Source organism: Lissotriton vulgaris, chromosome 7, assembly GCF_964263255.1.
Source record: "Lissotriton vulgaris chromosome 7, aLisVul1.2, whole genome shotgun sequence".
Taxonomy (NCBI): Eukaryota; Metazoa; Chordata; class Amphibia; order Caudata; family Salamandridae; genus Lissotriton; species Lissotriton vulgaris.
Genome location: NC_141695.1, coordinates 1,082,441,986 through 1,082,461,888, shown reverse-complemented (window position 1 = coordinate 1,082,461,888; position 19,903 = coordinate 1,082,441,986). Strand labels below are relative to the sequence as shown.

Genomic DNA, 19,903 nt, shown 5'->3' with positions numbered 1-19,903 from the left:
CTCAGTGGTTTTGGCAGGTCAATTCTGTTCTAGGCCGCTTCTTGTGGGCTGGAGGTGCCGCCAGGGTGGCGCTGCGAACATGCTTTCTGTCCACGTATTGTGGTGGTCTTGCCACGTCGGATCTACTGTCCTATTATCAGGCCTCCTATCTGCTAGTACTAAACGAATGGTGGTACGGAGATAGAGGAGACCCAGCATACGCCCTCGAGCGCTCGCTGATGGGAGACAACACGCTGCACACGATCCTGTACTCGGCCAGGCTGCGGAGGAGGTTGCCATGTGCCACTCAAGTGGTCTTTGCGATTTGGCGACAAGTACTGTGTCGCATGGGCTGGTAGGGTAGATTGACAGCAGAGACCCCGTTGTGGAAGAATGGGCGGCTCCCCGTACTGGCCTCGCTGGCGGGGTTTGGCGGATGGGATTCTATCGGGATTTCTTCGCTTGGGCACATTCTGACCGGGGTAACTCTCAAGTCCTTCCAGGAGCTTAGGACCAAATTCCATATGCCCTAGACCCAATTCTTCAAGTACCTGCAGTTTCGTCACGCGCTCGCGCCTAGCCTAGCTGGCTTGGAGTCGCTACCGGAATTCAGCCCAGTGGAAGCAAAAGTTTTCATGGGAGACCTCGGGGATAAGAAGGTATCCCGAATCTACCAAACACTAGTCACTCACTGCTCCTCTTCCTTACTTCCATTAAAGGATACCTGGGAGAAGGACGTTGGACCCATGGACGAAGATGATTGGAGGGAGGCCTTGGAGTCCCCGCGTGGGACTGCTATTGCGGTGCGACTCCGGTTAATCCAATTCAAATATTTGCACAGGGCTTACTATACCCGGGAGCGGTTGTGGAAGGCGGGCCTGATTGTGTCCCCGGAGTGCCTGCGCTGTGGAGCTGAGAGGGGTAGGCTGTTGCATACAGTATAGTCTTGTGTTGGCCTGACTCGGTTCTGGAATGGTGTTTGGAGCTGTCTGTCGGAGGTACTGGGATGGGATCTCCCCCGCACCCCCCATTTGGGACTTCTCCATGTGTTGGAGGGCGTCGGAGGGAATATCTCCAAGCGTCACCTATTGTTATTGGGTCTAGTTGTTGCCAAGCTGGACCTGGCACAGGCATGGAAGGGTGAGCGAGCTCCCCCACTGAGCGCCTGGAAGGCCGGACTTGACTACTTCATGGGGCTGGAGCGCCCGGTGTTTGAGGCCAGAGGATGCCCCAGAAAACATTACAAAATATGGAAAAGGTGGGCAGACTATAGGGGTTTGACTCTGGAGCCTCCAGCAGAACCGGAAGATGGGCTACATGTGGATGAGGACCTTCAGGCCTAGGGAGGCGCATAATGCCTAATACAATACAATCAAGTGATGAAGGCTTATTGTGATCACGTGCACCGGGCTAGGGTGGGATAAGGGGTGGGTAGCGGGGATGTTGGGTGGCTGGGGGAAGTGGGGGGAGATTGGGGGGATTGTTCTTTTTATTGATTAGGTTTGTAATAATACTGAGACATGTCTTGCTACTTGGCAGTGATCTCCTGACTGTGGAGAGCTGTATATATGCTTTTACCTGATCAATCAATAAAATTTGTTGTGAAAAAAGAGTTTCATGAAGGATCAGGTAAAGTGTGGTGTGCTCTTGAAAATGGCCGATCTGTCTGCAGTAAGATATGTAAACAAGTTAGGAGGTCCACGGTCGAAAGGTCTAGCTTACCAAGCAAGGGATTTTTGGTATTTTTGCTTGGAAAAGGAAATTGTGGTTCAAGCTCAGTATATTTCGGGTCTGAGCAACGTAGAAGCGGACTGGTTTTCAAGATACCTGAAGGATGTGAGCAATTGGATGTTGAACAGGGAGGTTTTCAGGAGTTTGGAATTGAGATGGGGACCTTTTCAGGTGGATTTGTTTGCAGACAGGTTGAATTGTCAGGTGAAAGATTTTTACAGTTGGAGACCAGATCCGGAGGCAAAGGGGATAGATGCTTTTCTTCTGAATTGGAGTGCAGGAAGGAATTATGCTTCCCCCCCATTCTCTCTGATTCAGAGAGCTTTGATGAAGGTCAGGAGAGAGAAGGCGTAGATCGTAATGATAACTCCATTTTGGAAATCTCAGGTGTGGTCTCCAGACATGATGGAACTGTTGATGGAGGATCCTGTGTTATTACCGAATTTGAGAGAGATTATTCTGGATCCACAGGGGAATGGAATGTTCACGATTTAGTAGAAACAGGGCAGTTAAGGCTGGTTGCATAGCTGATTTCAGGAGAATTTGGCAAGTGCATGGATTATCGGAGGAGGCTGAGGCTCTTATCACGGGATTGTGGTCTAAGGGTACGACCAAAATGTATAGATCAGCATGGAGAAGATGGTCTGGTTGGTGTCTTGAGAGGGATTTGGATCCCATATCAGCTTCTGTGGTAGAAGTGGTGAATTTCTTATCTGAGTTGTTTGATAAAGGTTTAGCTTACAACTCAGTGAATGTTAGCAGGCCAGCTATTTCTGCGGGACATATTTTAGTGGAAGGTCTGCCGGTTGGCCAGCATGTCCTGGTAAGGAGGTTGGTTAAGAGTGTAAGGATGATTCTACCTCCTAAGGCGAAATATGGTGTTCTTTGGTACGTTTCTGTGGTTTTGAGAGAAATAGATAGTTGAGGTGAGAATGTGTCTTTGGAAATGAATTCTTTATCATGGAAATTAGCCATGCTATTATGTTTGGTGTGTATTGAAGTTGCCAATGTCGAAAGTGAAGACAATCAAGAAGGAGGTGAAGAGGGATATGGTTTCAGAGTGGATCACATTGAGACAGTTAGCTTGGTTGTTGGGTCTGTTGTCTGCATCGATTCAGGCGATTTTTCCAGCACCTCTTCATTACAGAGGTTGAAGGGTTATCACTTGAGGAAAGGAGCAAAATATTCTCAGAGGTTATGGTTGAATCAGGATTCAAGGGAAGAGTTGAAGTGGTGGATGATGAATTTGGAAGCATGGAACGGAAGGGCGATATTTGGAGAAGTCCTAGGGATAGAAATAGAGTTGGATGCAAGTCTTCAAGGTTGGGGTGCCAAGTGCGGAATGGTGTCAACAGGAGGGAAGTGGTGCAAGGAGGAGACGCAGATGTATATAAATTGTCTGGAGTTACTGGCAGGGTCTTTGGCTGTGAAGAGTTTCATGAAGGATCAGGTAAAGTGTTGTGTGCTCTTCAAAATGGCCGATCTGTCTGCAGTAAGATATGTAAACAAGTTAGGAGGTCCACGGTCGAAAGGTCTAGCGAACCTAGCAAGGGATTTTGGGAATGTTTGCTTAGAAAAGGAAATTGTGGTTCAAGCTCAGTATATTCCGGGTCTGAGCAACGTAGAAGCGGACTGGTTTTCAAGATACCTGAAGGATGTGAGCAATTGGATGTTGAACAGGGAGGTTTTCTGGAGTTTGGAATTGAGATGGGGACCTTTCAGGTGGATTTGTTTGCGGACAGGTTGAATTGTCAGGTGAAAGATTTTTACAGTTGGAGACCAGATCCGGAGGCGAAGGGGATAGATGCTTTTCTACTGAATTGGAGTGCAGGAAGGAATTATGCTTTCCCCCCATTCTCTCTGATTCAGAGAGCTTTGATGAAGGTCAGGAGAGAGAAGGCGTAGATCGTAATGATAACTCCATTTTGGAAATCTCAGGTGTGGTCTCCAGACATGATGGAACTGTTGATGGAGGATCCGGTGTTATTACCGAATTTGAGAGAGATTATTTTGGATCCACAGGGGAATGGAATGTTCACGATTTAGTAGAAACAGGGCAGTTAAGGCTGGTTGCATGGCTGATTTCAGGAGAATTTGGCAAGTGCATGGATTATCGGAGGAGGCTGAGGCTCTTATCACGGGATCGTGGTCTAAGGGTACGACCAAAATGTATAGATCAGCATGGAGAAGATGGTCTGGTTGGTGTCTTGAGAGGGATTTGGATCCCATATCAGATTCTGTGGTAGAAGTGGTGAATTTCGTGTCTGAGTTGTTTGATAAAGGTTTAGTTTACAACTCAGTGAATGTTAGCAGGTCAGCTATTTCTGCGGGACATGTTTTAGTGGAAGGTCTGCCGGTTGGGCAGCATGTCCTGGTAAGGAGGTTGGTTAAGAGTGTAAGTATGATACTACCTCCTAAGGCGAAATATGGTGTTCTTTGGGATTTTTCTGTGGTTTTGAGAGAAACAGATAGTTGAGGTGAGAATGTGTCTTTGGAAATGAATTCTTTATCATGGAAATTAGCTATGCTGTTATGTTTGGTGTCTTGTAGAAGGGTATCCGATATTAGGGCTTTGGAGGTGGATTCTATGTTTTTTCAGTCGGAAGGAGTTTGTTTTGAGTTGAGGAAGAGGACTAAGACTATGTCTAGGACTATTTTTTATCCTCAGTTTGAAGAGAATAGGAATTTATGTGTTGTTCATTGTTTAAAAGAATATGAGAAAAGAACTTTTGGGTAGAGACCTAGTGGATGTTCTCAGTTACTGATCTCTTTAAGGAAACCTTTTAAGGGTGTTTCTTCTGCTACCTTGGCTAGATGGGTGAAAGAGGTGATGTTTTTGGAGCTCATTCTGTGAGAGGGGCTATGAATAGCAAGGCATATATGAAAGGGTTTAGCTTCAGTGGGATTATTAAGGCTGCAGATTGGAGTTGTGAGTCAACTATTAAGAGATTTTATTTTAAACCAGTGGAGAATGTGTTAGCTAGTGTTGTTGGTGAACTTTGAACATGCATAATATTGGCCTTGATGTAAAATGCAGATTTTCAAAATTTAGGAATGAGTAGAAAATCATGATTTTAATAAAGGCACGGAGGCTAATATTATCCCTCCGCTTTTCCCGCCCAATGTTTAATGATTTGAATTTTTTCTTATTCAGGATAAAAAAGAAATGTTTCTATGGAGTTGGTGTTATGAAGAGTTGGTGTCCAGGAAGAGAAGATTTAGAGTTGTTTGGTCAGAGACTTTGGTTTTTGTTTTCTAGTGTTTGCAGCACCCAAAATAGGAAGATGGCTTCAGGTTCTAAGAGGATATGCATGTTCAGTATTCTAGAAGTTTTGTTTGTTCTGATTCTATTTTTTGTTGCTGCTGCCTGAGTAATAATAAAAGGTAGTGCATATTAGCCTCCGTGCCTTTATTAAAATCATGATTTTCTACTCATTCCTACATGTAGAAAATCTGCATTGTCTCGAAACACTTTGTTTTTATTTTCATCAGGGATAATGTCCAATTTATCTCTCCGAGTATTGCTTCTTTCCAGCAAATGTTAGATATCCAACATATTGTAGGAGGATAATACAACAAGATGTGTGGATGCTCCACTACTGCAATTCAGCCCGTGTATTCCCCACCAGTCTCAAAGACCTCTAGCCGGTAGGTTAATGCACAGACCCACAGAATGCGAAGCAGACTCCGAGACTTGAACCAGGTTACCCAGATGAACAGTCGGCAACTCTAGCCCTAAAGCCACATCAGGTACGTGGAGGAGGAGGCAGAAGCCCCAAGAACGCTCGGCTTGTTATGGACTCGAGCATCCAACAGAACCAGACTTCAAGTTCAAGATTTCGGTAGCTCGCTCACGGTCTACGTTACATCAGGCCTGGGACTACTAGCTTACGCTGTTTTAAACGCGGCCTCCGTGGAGAGTGAATAAGCCGAATTTGGAGATACGTCGAACTGCTGCCTCGCTCTCGGTCCGTTAGTAGACTTTTTGGCTTCTACAATCCGGGAACACCTCTTAAAATAACTGCCGCTTTTCAAAGTGTTGAGCGGCTCATCACGTAGAATGTGCGAGAAGCAAGAAGAAAATTGTCTTAGGTTTATCTCTGCACACTAGCGAATATCACTTTGAGGATCCAACGGCAACTGAGAGAAAGCTAAGGAGTGCGTTTCGGTGATACGTTTCAGTAGTTGTGAACCGGGCGGCTCTCAGCTGGTATGGGCGGGAGCCACGACCATAAACGCCAACCAATCATAACTTCATATTAAAGTCTGCCAAATGTAACAGCCAATTAACAATTACCATAACACCCCGTTGACCAATCCCATAAAAGACGGGCTAGCCAATCCACTGCTGTTCCAAGTCCTACCAATTGAAGAACGTTTCCACCTACTTGATTTGCAGAAAGGGCTTCAGGGGCGTGTGTTTGGGCCTACTCGCTGGCAGCACGAGGGCGAAATAACGGACTTCCAAGGGCAATTTTGGACTTGTTACTTCTGTGCTGTAACTGGCGGTTCAAGAGACGTCTTGGCTTTACTGGTAAGAGATGCGTCGTGCTGTACTACGAGGATGACTTTAAGTGGGCTGGGCCCCTCGGTCTCAGACCTAATAGTAATGAACAACCATTGACAAAGTGTTTATGAGAGTTAGAGCTATTGGCGTTGTAAATGACAATGTATTTTACCCTTGTGTTATGGAGGGGAAGTATGTTGTGTGGAGTGGGATTATGTGGGTTGGATTGGAATTGTTAGTTGTGGAATTTTGTTGTGTACTGGAATTATGTGGATAGCTTTTATGTGGTATTGAGTGTACTGGAATTATGTGGGGCTGGACTGTGTGTCATTGAGTGGTATGATGTTTTGTGTTGTGGTGTGGTGTGGTATGTAGTGGTGTTTAATTTTGTGGTGTACTGTTGAATTTTTTGGCATGATGTAGAGTTCTGTGGTGTGGATTAGATGTATGTGATTTGTTATTTAATTATGTTGTTGAGTTGAATTATGTGGTTGTTGAATAGTGTGGAATGGAAATGTGTGGAGTTGAATTGTGCAATGTTGTAAAATTATGCTGATTGGAATGATGATTGCAAAAAAACACAGTTGATGGACAGAATGCAGAACAATGTCTTACATTCACCCCAGTACAAATATCTGGGCCTAAATCCATCGTTTTTTTGCACTCCACACCACCCTAGGTCAGACAATGGCTATATGCAAATCAACCTTGACCCCGTGCCTCATGGGAACAGTCCAGCCCGAACTACCAAGCCATGTCTTTCCTAGACCGGAATCAAGCATTCAAGGACCGGTTTCTGGCTATCAGCCTTCTTCAGCCTGGATATGCCAGAAACCGGTCCTCGGAAGCTTGGTTGTCCAGGGAAGACATGGCTTGGCAGTTCGGGCTGGACTGTTCCCATGAGGCACAGGGTCAGACTGATTTGCATATAGCCATGTCTGAACTGGGGTGGCAGAGTGGGCTAAAGAACGGTGATGGATTAAACCCAGATCTTTTGACTGGGTGTGAGTGTTTGATTGATTCAGATGCTCCGTCCATCACCACCCCCTTTTGTACCGATTGGAATGATGAGGCATTGTGTGGGATGAATTTATGTGGATTGTTGCTATGTGGTATAGACTGGTTTTATGTGGGGTGTATTTATGTGGTATTGAGTAGATTGGAATTAAGTGGAGTTGAATCATGTTACGTTGAGTGGTATGATGTGGAGTGTAATTATACTGGGTGGTGTTGAATTGTGTGGTGTGGAATTGTGTGTCACAATAAACGTTTAGGTATGCCACAAGGGTCCAAGGCGGATTCTCTTTATTATGCCTCTTCAGACTATTCAGATAGGATTCACATTAATGAAGATGACTGGATTTGTCCAAGAATACACAATGTAGTCAAGTGATAGAGTTGGGAATAATACCCAAGTCTACGGGTTCCACAATCAACAATTTGGGCTCCAGATCTTTTCTAAGAAATCAAGCTTATATTTGATTAGAAACTTATTTCTTGTGAAGTCCATACATTTTTAAAATTCAGATTTTTTCATTAGGATTTATGAGACAAGCAAGCAAAAAAGAAAACAAAAAAACTAAACATGGCAGACAAAGTAGATACATCTTTATTTTACCAAGAGAACAGATCCTTATAGCACTGATGGGTGAAGCTGACCTCACGTATAGGCCATTTTTCAATAACATTCTCTCATATCTTGGTATAATGTCTCCCACACCAACAAGGCCATCTCCATGGAAGTGAACTGCTGCTTTAGGGGGAGAATAGAATAACCACCTGAACTAAATCTAAGCATGTCCAACTGTGCTTCCATACAAAAGCACCCCAGCATGGGAGCTGGCGATCCCCAGCAGTGGGCACAAGAAAGCAGAAGCACGCTGGGGTGCTTTTTAGCTGGAACATGATTTTCTATGCTACATTCTTATTGAAAGCGCACAGTGGTTGTTTGTTCTGAATTTGCTATGGCTCACAGTAATTTTTTGTTTCTCAAGAGGGGGAGACCCGCTGCTAGAAATAGGTTTCTGTTTCCAGATTTCTCAAATTCCTCATTGAGTTTGCTGCTTAATAAAGAAGTATTATTAAAAGTAAAAAAAAGTACAGGGAAAAAAATCCACGGTATGTGTGCATTTAAGAACATACATATTAACATTCACTGCCTCTGCAGCAATTCTTCGTTGATCACCTTTCCTATACCTCCCTCTACTCCCCAAACTAATGTGCTTGATAAAGAGGTGCACGTATGCGCAGTTTCACAACTAGAGACTTTATGCCTGAACAGCTAGGAATAAAAGCGAAGAACGGTTCGATCTAAAGGCAAAAGCTTCTAGCAAGGTGCCCCACCTCTCAACGGGGGTGAGCAAGTAAAGGCAGCCATATGTTACCTGTGGTCTGAAAGACTAGTTTGTTCTGCAGAAGATTAAGACGTGTTAAGTTATAACCTGCATAGTGAACATACAACTTGCTCGTGGACAGCACTTCCTGCTCTGTAACCAGCATCAGCTTTGTGAGTAGATCTCTTGATTTCCCCATAGGCAGTGATTGTTTGAGGGGAAATAAAGCAATCAGTCGATAATCACATAACTACGATTCAGTCTTCAATGCCCCAGTCAAGCCATGATGGTTCCCGGTCTGCACCGGAAGACGCTTGATCTTAAATATTGGCAAGACCAAAGATGATTTATTTATTTATACAGAGTTGATGAGTTGCCCACACATCACTGTGGTCTCTTAAAAGAGGCAAATCTAAATAAAAGAAGGGGGTTAGAGTCCAGCTGGGTAGAAGGGAAGGACCAACTAGAGAGTCTCCACCGAAACCTACAGACAGTAAGAGGGAGGGCGAGTGCGTTACAATGGAGACGCGGAAGACAGCCCTAGGGAAGCAGGCTTTGCCACTGGCAGCTCGCTTCGAAGATGAATTTCGGACCTCACCCACTCCCAGCCAGGAGAGAGGATGTGCCGTAACATTTAGAGCTGCTGACTTTAGAACTAGAGAACCTGGTTCTAGTCTCTTCGTCAGTTCTGCCTGTGATTACAAAACCCCCCAAACATTTAAATACATAACGATTGTTAACAAATGGAGATCGCTCAGATCAAAAATACATTTCTAAAAGGCACTAACGTGACATAAAAAGAAAAATAACGCAGCCTCAAAGGAAATCAGGACTGATCTTTTTAATTCCTATTCAATAAAAAATAGTAGTTTGACAAACACATGCCATCATGGTAACTAGTGGAGTGATATTTTACTTTGTCCCTGCTCTCGGGGAGGGATAGACACTAAAAGAGACATAACAAATGCATGCCATACACAAATAGGAATAAAGAATAAGAGAGTGACAATGGAGCCAGCAAATAGCAAGCCTATGGGAGAGCTGTAAGCCCATAGAGTAAATACAGTATGTCTCAAAGATACAGAGCATGCGCTACCTAGGTTTGACCTAAAAAAGGGTATGTTATTGAAACTGGTCAGAATGATGTTCAAAATTCATGGTCATCCAATCATTGGCTTCTCTGAAAAGCATATAGAGCAATGGTCACGTATTCCAGTTGATTTTTCTGATTCTCTGCAAATGTGTGTAAAAAAGGTTCTGACCCCATTAAACCACCGCTATTTTGACTCATCCTTTACTCCCCTTTTTTTCCCCCTCCCGCCCTTCTAGATTCTTCTCACCTTGTAGCCCTACAGGTAATTTATCTCTGTTTTTCCTACTTTTCCTTCAACATGTTTCACTACCTTCCTACCCTGCAGCTTTAAAACCCGCCCGAAACCCTCGACTGTTGTACCTATTTTGTATATACTTGGTCACCATGTGTTTACTAGCTCGGCCGGTCCTTCAGCTATTTATGTTGCAGATACCCCCAATGTTTTTCTGCTTATTTTACATGTGATTATCAGCATTTCATGTGTCACAGCCGATTCCGTATGTTTTTCTCGCAGTGGTCATATGTCCACCATTATTACCAGTGCCACACTCAATACCCCTTGGAATCTCTCACAGTGCTCCATTTTTCAGTCAACCCGACTTTACTATAGCCTAAGTAATGTGTCAAATATTTGTTTCTGTACTGTTCAAACGCCGACGCGATGTATCTTGCGTTTTCCCCCACACAGGTCTGTACCCTGCCTTTCTTTCTCCTATACAGGTCCACACTTTGTGCGTACATTTGCTGATATCATGTGTGTGTCTATATGTGAATCACTTTGCAGCAATATTCCCATTATTCGATTTTTCTCCCCACCAGGTGTACACCGTGCAATTACTTTTTTTCTACTGTTTTCTTATCATATATATATGTTTTTTGTCCATACTGTAACAATTGGTGTTAGTGTATGCACCTCGACCGGTCATAGCTTCAAACCTTGCTTCATTGTTTTTTTAATATGCTTCTCTTCACACCCTCTTCATGTGTGCCACTGCGAACTCACCTATGATGGGCCCTTCCACAAACCGCCGTCACATGGTTTTCTTTTCCTCCTTTTCTTCCTCCAGGAAATCAAGACTCTACAAGTTTCGCATAGTAATTTCCAGAGCTGCACCTTCATTCTACTTGTTCAGTACCTTGTTGCACTCCTGTATGTCAAATATTGCTCCCTCCTTTTTTATCTTCTCTTAGATACCATGAGATCTACCAATATGTGATTCCAATAACAGCTCTTTAATCTCCATGGCTCCGCCAGTCTTCCGTTTTTTCACTCCCCACAGTGCACTACACTTTATTTTAGGGTTAGCTATACTTGGTGATTTGTCACAATATGTATACCTTCAGCACCTTAGGGTTTCCACGACCACTCTAGTATCGTCACCCCCACAATCATGCCATCTGTTACTTGTTCTTTTATAAGTCATTTCATCTTTATTTTTACTTTTCCTTCCTTCCTTTCATGTTTTTTATAGCCCTGATGACTTACACCGTGTGACGAAACACGTGTCGGCTGGCTACTTCCTTACTGTACTGCCCACCTTTTGACTTATAAAAACTTGTATTCGCATGAAACTTGACATTGTACGGTTCGTTCTTCAAGCATTTAATCTGTTTCAGTAGAAAACTTAGTCCCTTCATTTGGACTATCAACCTTATGTGCGTGTGCACAGGATCTGTTCTCATTCCAGTAGGTCTAGGCTTGCCTGGATCATTTCAGGGGCCTTTTTCCGGAAGGGTTTGTGTTCCCCTGTCCTGTTTTGCACCGTGTGCCTACCGCACACCGATCTCAACCACAATATCATACTGCTCAGAGCGCCACTACTTCCTACTCTCTAACACAAACCCTGTCTCCTACCGAAATAAAAAAGGTACACAGTTCTCAAAATATTGGCATGGCAAAGGTAAAAGAAAATGCAATGCTCACAGACAGTGTTGGAAAATACAGAGAACCTGCTGGATCCTGGTTCTGGCAGCTATATCCCCAGAGAAATATGCCAAATTCGTCCTGGTGTTATATTCAGACACCAGGGCATAATTCAGCTATGCTGGCAAGTTGTCTGCAGTCAGTTTGGTACAGGAAACTTGCAGGCAGTGAGGGGGGTTTCTTATTTTAACATTTGATTCGAGCAGATCAAAGGCTCAATTTAAAGGCCCACCACCACTTCTGTAGTTCAAGTATCATCCTGGCTGGAAGCCATCTGGAGCCCAACACCTAGATGTCAATGCAATGGAAGCAAACACGGTATGTAGCGTTTTTACTATTTCACAGGTAATTAAGAGAACTTACTGGAGGCACATTTTTAACTTTGTTCAACTCTTTATGTAAGAGATGTACTTGCACTCTAAGAATGCAAGGTTTATCTGTCTGTGTGAGAAATTACACAAATATTGTTTTAATGGCACCTACTTTTTATAATTTAATCCTTTTCATAGGGTTACTCATCCCAGTTTAGGATGTTAGAGTGCTTTACATCACACACACAGGTACAATAAATCATACAAATGTGTAAATAAATGTACAGCAAATGTTACATAGGACAACAAAGGTTATAAGGTGAAGGTTATAAGGTGAAGGAACCACATATCCATACTTGTGTACAGTATATATTAAGAGTGAATGGTCGGAAGAAACACAAACTCAGGATATAAAACGGAACATAGGGATTGTTGTTATCGGTGCTGACAATATTTTATTACTTCTCAAAGGAATCTAATTTTAGAATTACAACAGATTGAGAAAAACAATAAAGATCTAAACGCACAGCTTAGAGTTTGTAGATCACTTTGCTATATTAGAAGGCTTGCAACTTGTGAACTAGAAGTGACAAAGTAATTTCAGTTTCAAACGCAGTAGCCCACATACTGATCTAAAGAAATATAAATCTGTGATCTGTGTGTTACACAATGTGCTTTGCTGCAGGCACGTTAATCCCCTGTGCTGCTTTATGAGTCAAAACTGTGACTGAACTCTCACAGAACAGAGTTAACCAATAGATTTACCTTTGTGCTGTTATATTTTCCTCAACATTTCTGGGCACCAAAAGATCCATTCAGCAGCAGGTATTGTAACCCTGTCAGATATTTTACAATGCAGCCTATTAGTTACCAGTTAAGTAAACTGGAACAGATTTACTGTCACATATGTCCTCTTTTGGCAATTAGTTTGCAACATATTTAATAAAAAAAAATACTGTAAGTTGACTGTCGGACTCTGCTTTTCAGGCTCCTTGTGACTCCACCCCCTTTCCTCTGCCACACATTGGTCTCCAAATTATCGGTTCTTGGAGTAAATGTATTCCAATTCCAGCACTGCTTACTGGTGAGTGTGTGACATCACAGAAGATTCTGTTGTTGGGTTGCTTCTTGCCTCTTTTTAGAGCAGAATTGAACCGCTTAAGGGAACTGATGCCCATTAATGGGAGCATTTGGTTGAGAATTGTGTAAGTAATACTTTCCTTATTGCAGTGTGCGTTTTATGTACCTGCACCTCCAGGTCGAGGCTCACTTTTCCCTTTTGTGATTACAAAAATTACCAATATTCAGCTGCTAAAGAGATTCCCTTTGTTTGTTCCCTTAGTCTTTCCTGCTGAATGTCTTACTCTTTATTTGTTGGTAAAGACTACTGTGAGACTCAACAAGGGTAGGATTACTCCACCAAAGGTGCCCAGTGCAACTTTAAAGAAAGCTTATTATTCTTTAACCAAGTACTTGCAGTCAGATTTATAATTTGACAACAGCAATCTTGGTACCGTTCTACTGTTGATCTGTGACGATCAACCTAAACACCCATCCGCTCCGCAATACCACTCCATCCAGTTTCATGCTCAAACTGCATTCATCGACCGCCACAGATGAAATCCTCATGATCCTAGACAGAGGGGAATCGGCGGCCTTCATCCTCCTGGATCCCCTGGCAGATTTCAGTACTGTCTCACACCTCACCCCATGAAATCAATAACCAAGGACCCGCCTTCTTTTGGGCCTGCTTCGTCCTAATTGAACGAAAACACACTGTCAGCCTAGCAATGTACTCCTGAGTAGCCCACAACTTGTCCGTGGAGCAAGGTTCTTCACTCAGCCCCACACTTAACGCATGCATGACCCCGCTGTCCAATGCCATCCACTCGAACAACATCAACATTCTCGATTAAGTCGATCATGCCCAGTTAATAGTTTCCCTCTCTGCCAGGACACCCGCCCCAAGTTTACCACCACATGGATAAAGTAAAGGCTTCTTTCCTTGCTCTCCTTCAGAAAGTGAAGTCAGGTTCCCCGGCTGACTGCGCTCCAACCCGTATCCTGAGAGCACTCTTCAGTCACTGCCCTGGCCCCCCCTCTCCCTTCTTAATGCCTCTATTTCCTCTGGCCTAGTCCCAAAACTCTTTAAATCGGCTACAGTTTTTCCCATTAAAAAAAAGCCTGGTTTAGACCCCTCCCTTCCGTCTAATTTCAGACCTATTTCCCTTCTCCCATACCTAGGGAAGATCCTGGAAAGCTATATTACATCCTGTCTCTCCAGCTATATCGAGGACAACCATCTTTTGGCTACTCACCAAGCGGGATTCCGCCCGGTCCACTCTACTGAGTCAGTTGTCCTGTCCGTTCTAGACGAGCTAAAGAGCAATGCCGATTCCAACCTACCCCAAGCCTTGGTACTCCTTGATCTGTCCGCTGCATTTGACACTGTCGACCATTCCATCCTTCTCGACCGCGTCAGCGCAGCGGGCGTTCGGGGTACTGCCCTCTCTTGGCTCGCCTCTTTTCTCAAAGAACGGACCCAGGCGGTCCATCTCCCTGGTTTCTCTGCCCCTTCCCGATTGGTTCCATGTGGGGTTCCCCAAGGTTCTTCCCTGTCCCCTCTCCTCTTTAAACTACATATTCACCCCCTTAATCTTTCTCTTCTCGAAATGGGGGCCTCCGTGTATAATTATGCGGACGACCTCCAGCTAGTATTCGATCTTTCCTCCCCCTCGGATTCCCTGCCTAAATTCCACTCCACTCTAGTTTCCATCTCTGAGTGGATGAATCATAACCAACTAAAGCTCAATCTGGACAAGACGGAGTTGGTCCTGACTGGCCCTGCCATCTCTCCCTGGTCTGCTGCCTTTTGGCCTCCCATCTTCGGTCCCCCGCCAGTACCGGCGGCATCGGCTAAGATCCTGGGCATTAAAGTCAGTCGGGACCTCTCCATGCATGCCCAGATCAGTTCGGTTGTTTCTTCCTGCTTTCTTTCCCTCCGTACTCTCCGGAAGGTGTCCCGTTTCTTCTCCCCCGAGGCTCTTAAAATTATTATTTCGGCAATGATTCTTTCCCGTCTCGATTACGGGAATAGCCTCTACGTGGGCATCCCGGCCTATGAATTACGCCGTCTCCAGGCTATTCAGAACCAGGCCGCCCGCCTTATCCACCACCTCCCCAAGTACTACCACATTATCCCTGTTATGAAATCCCTGCACTGGCTCCCCATCTGCCAGAGATCCCTTTTCAAGCTTGGTTGTCTGGCCTTCATGGCCCATGCCCGCACAGCCCTGGCTTTCATCAACTCCTACATTCCCAGTCGTGCCCTCCGGTCCTCTAATCAGGCCCTTCTCACTATCCCTCGCTTCCGTAGATCCAAAACTGGAGGCACCAGATTCTCTGTCCTTGCTCCCTGCTTCTGGAACAGTCTTCCATTGTCCATTAGATCTACCCCAGTTTACTCGCAATTCCGCAAGGCTCTCAAAACCTTCCTGTTCTCTCCGCGTACTCCTACTGATTTCCATCCCAACAGGTTTCTATACCCCTCAGTTTTAACCTCAGCGCCAGGAAGCCGCTTGGTCACAGTGCGCTTTATCAAGCATTTTTCAGCTTCAACTTCAACTTCATTAACAACGACAAGACAGAGGTAGTAATCCTCAGCAATAGCACCTCACCTTTCAACTCCAAGTGGTGGCTGTCTAAACTGGGATCAACACCCTCACCCAACACCCATGTCAGGGACTTTGCGATCATTGTGGGCAACAAACTGGAAATGAAGAATTGAGTCAACACTGTTACAGCAATGCGCTTCCACACCCTGAAGTTGTTAAGGAAGATCTTAAAGTGCTTCTCAACCACATCAGAAAAATAGCACTCATGCCATCGAGTTCCATGTGTCTCAGTCTCTCCTGTGCCTTGCAACTGCACCCAGACTTTTTCTGTTTCCTGAAGGACAAATGAGAGCCCTGAAAGGTGGATCTCTTTGCCTCGAGTTAAACTGCTAGCTTCTTGGTTATTACAATTGCAGACTCTACCCAGAAGCTGAGGGTTGACACCTACAAGCAGAACTGGGGGATTTGGGTGCAGTAACACATTCTCCCTCCATTTGGTAAGATCACCAGACTAATGGCACAGGTGTGGAGGCATTCAACAGAAGTTGTCCTGATGTAGAAAGCTGGCTCTCTATATAGTGTGTTAAAATGAAGCACACTGTGCAGAGTCTAGTGGGTCACACATTTGTTACAGAGGCTAAAGTAGATGATACTAATGCTCTCTTCTGTGGTATTGTGGGCAGGCAATTGGGCTTATCCTAGGGAAGTGCTAAGCATTTGTTGTACCCAAAGGCAATAAATGAGACATACACTCAAAAATAAATCCGAGACCAATGTAGAAAAAGAACACTTATTTTTAATTTTATATTTCAAACTCAAGAACTTCGTTTCAAGGTAAGTACAGTTTTCAATAAATGTATGTTTCAGACCTGTGCGCTTTTTCGCACATTACAATCCTATGGGAGGAAAAGTCAAAGATGCATATATTTCTAGATACAGTCGGTTTCAGGGGTTCACCTCCTGGAATTGGAATAGTACTGGGCCAAGATTCAAAGTACTACCATCAGTTCTTCAGGAACCGCCTGGGTTCTACTGGGAGGAGGGTGCTAGTGAGACTGGTAACTGGCGCTAAGGAGAAAGGGCGCCACCTGAAAATGCTGTATAGGAGGACTTGTGGGCATCTCCGAAGGCTCCCTAATGGGGGCTCATGTTATAAGGGTCTTGGGGGCACAGCCGAATTGACAGGACCCGGGGTGGAGGGCCCGGGAGCAGAGTGGTTCGGTCGTCTAGGCAGGTGCACAAAGATTCCCCTCACGGTCAGAGACAAACTGATGGAAGAGGAGCAATCAAGGCAGCTGAGCCACTCTCAAAGTGGGTCTCAGTGATGCTGATGCCCTTCGACGGCTGCTGTGTCCTGGTGCAGTGAGAGTCTGGACTTGACACTCATGGTCAGTGTTTGGTATAGGGCATCCGGTACTCTGGGGGTTGGTATGGGATGGCTCCGGTTGGTCCTGGTGTCTTCACACTCGGCAGGAGATAGATCTGACTTTCCAGAGCCCGAGTACCTTCTCCTGGTTGACTGCTGCGTTGGTCGGGCCGGGGAGCTGCAGGGTGGTGGGCCGGACTCTGCTTGTTGGTACCTGTGGACTACAGGAGAGTAGCTCCTCTACTACAAGGGAAACGTTTGGTTTTGGGTGAAGTGCTGACAGGCTATCTAAAGCTTTGGCAGTTCTCCAGCTCGCAGGTCGATTCACTCTTTCACAGTTGACTAGAGAGGGCTGAGGACGGTGAGGCTTTTGCCAAAGTTCTGCTGCAGTTCTCGCCAGCCAGTGACTCTTCTTCATCCTTCTTCTGTTGATCCTTCAAATCTGAAGTTCAGGGTTAAGGGGTGCCACCTAAATACTCAATTTATGGGCGTTAAGAGGAGTACTGGGTAGTATCCAATGGGCAGCCGGCCTGTAGGGGGACTACACCCTCTCTGACCCTAGTAGGCTAATTTTCTCCAAAACAAGATGTAGAATTCTGTAAAGTGGGGTCCACACCAGCTGGCTCACCCTAGGGGTGGTGCTGACTGAATATGGGCACACCTCCTATTCTAACTCATTTTCTCACCTGTCTTGCTGCCAAAAAGTTGGGTCAGGGCAGGGTGGTGGGCACCTTTACTATAGCGAGAGACCCTGGGTCGCATATAAAATGCGGCAGGTCCTTTGAAGCTTCTGGCCCAGAAATGCCCATCCTGCTTGGACGAGGTGTGAACAACTCTGCCCAGAGTAGGCTTTGTTCCTGTCCTATGAGGCTGTCACGCCAGGAGGGCAGAAACCTGTCTAGGGAAGCTGGCTGGTCGAGGCCAGTCTGTCAACACACTAGAATTCGGTAGGTTTTCAGGGGACACCTCTAAGGTGCTTTCTGTTAGGAGCTCCATGTGCTCTTGTGCTTGATATCCCGTTTATAATTTTCAGGTGTGCGAGCACCGGATGTAACGGTAATGGTGTTTATTCTGGAGGGGTGGGGGTCACTTTTATGGTGGCTATAAAGACCAAGTCCAATACAGGGTCTATCACTTACCTTACTTTCCCCAGCACGCCAAAGCTCTTAATGGTCCGATGTTTAAAGGTGTGAAAGAATCAGACGGTGAAGTTTAGACAATCAGGAGAACAACAGTTACTCATTTCTATCAAGAAGCCGTTTGCGTTCCATCACGAACTACAGCAAGATGAGCATCAGGATTAATTTATCTATTTTTGGGCTCACTTTTTTAGAGAGACTATAGCTCTGAAAGCATTTGCATTAAGATGCAGCCAAGAGGACATCATAAATGCCACAGACTGGTTGACTGATTTGATCTTCAGGAAATTCTAATACGGTGCTGGTATCATTGGTGACCAGTAAGCTTTCACCATGCATAATCTGGTCTTGACATACATTGTGATCTGTCCTAGGTATTGTGATGGAAAATCTTAATTCTATTAAGGAAAGGAGTGGTAAGATAAATGTATACTTAATTTGCATTATACTTTAAAATGATTGAATGCCATTATGTGATTATCAGTATGTTTTTTACACATGCGTGTAACGGAAAGGCAGTGTTTTGCAGCATATTATGTTGTAACAGCTACTGATATTGCTCACTCATTTTATGAGGAAGGTTAATTATTCCCAGTGTCTGGTTAATTTAGGATTGGATCAAAAGCACAAGTAAAGTCTGGACGCAATTGCTGCCGTTTAACTGGCAGGAAGAAAGAGGAAGTGTTATTCTCCTGTTGGGCTCATATCTTGACTAGTATTCATCTGATTGGTTGTTGAGAATGATGATTTGTTCTTTTCCTGGCCCTTATGGGCCTTGTACCCCGACACCAGTTTTATGTTGTTTCCCGGGATGCTGAAAGTAAAATGCATAATTCTCTCCTCCGTCTCCTTAACAATATTGAACCTTTCCTTCATGATAACCAGAACATTTTACATTCTCCTTCCAAGTACGTTAAAACAAGAGTGTTGCTTCTGTTGGTTTTTCTGATAGATGCACATGACTGGTCGTTTTATTAATATGCTGATTGGTGGTGCCGCTCGCCGAGGAGCTTTGTGAATACGGACCTTGCTGCTGGGAAGCTGCCTTTAGTTTTTTTTAATCCTGACCACGGACCTTGCTGCTGGGAAGCCGCCTTTTCAGAGGTGACGCTGCGCCAGGGGATCTCCTTGAGGACGGGACTGCGAGGCCCACCAGGCTGTGGGAGGATCATCAGGCACACCTGCCGCCTCTTCCCGTGACCCCTCCCCTCTGTGACCGGCTTGAAAACTCCTCGCGGCCCCCGCTCCGCGGGAGCCGCTCGCCGAGGAGCTTTGTGAATACGGACCTTGCTGCTGGGAAGCTGCCTTTAGTTTTTTGAATCCTGACCACGGACCTTGCTGCTGGGAAGCCGCCTTTTCAGAGGTGACGCTGCGCCAGGGGATCTCCTTGAGGACGGGACTGCGAGGCCCACCAGGCTGTGCGAGGATCATCAGGCACACCTGCCGCCTCTTCCCGTGACCCCTCCCCTCTGTGACCGGCTTGAAAACTCCTCGCGGCCCCCGCTCCGCGGGAGCCGCTCGCCGAGGAGCTTTGTGAATACGGACCTTGCTGCTGGGAAGCTGCCTTTAGTTTTTTGAATCCTGACCACGGACCTTGCTGCTGGGAAGCCGCCTTTTCAGAGGTGAAGCTGCGCCAGGGGATCTCCTTGAGGACGGGACTGCGAGGCCCACTAGGCTGTGCGAGGATCATCAGGCACACCTGCCGCCTCTTCCCGTAACCCCTCCCCTTTAGCTAACTTCCTGCATATAACCTGGTGCTGCTACGCGTGAGCGGGACGCGTGTGCGGGACTTATCCCGGGACAAAGCCCGGACTAAGGGCGGACCCTCTGAGACCCTCAGAGAACCGAGGAGACTGGACTGGGCTCGTCCCCTTGATCGACAGGTACTGCTTATTTTTGAAGTTGT

General features: G+C 45.4%; 1 protein-coding gene across 1 annotated transcript in view; it reads left to right on the top strand.

The window, feature by feature from the left end:
* The first annotated feature begins 6,122 nt into the window (after positions 1-6,122).
* LOC147702949 (uncharacterized) overlaps positions 6,123-19,903 on the top strand; it is a 4,293,369-nt gene continuing 4,279,588 nt past the window's right edge. Inside the window, exons 1-2 of the mRNA XM_086929459.1 lie at positions 6,123-6,244; positions 12,866-12,962. The gene's annotated coding sequence lies outside the window, so the exon portion shown is untranslated. The remainder of the gene's footprint in view (positions 6,245-12,865; positions 12,963-19,903) is intronic.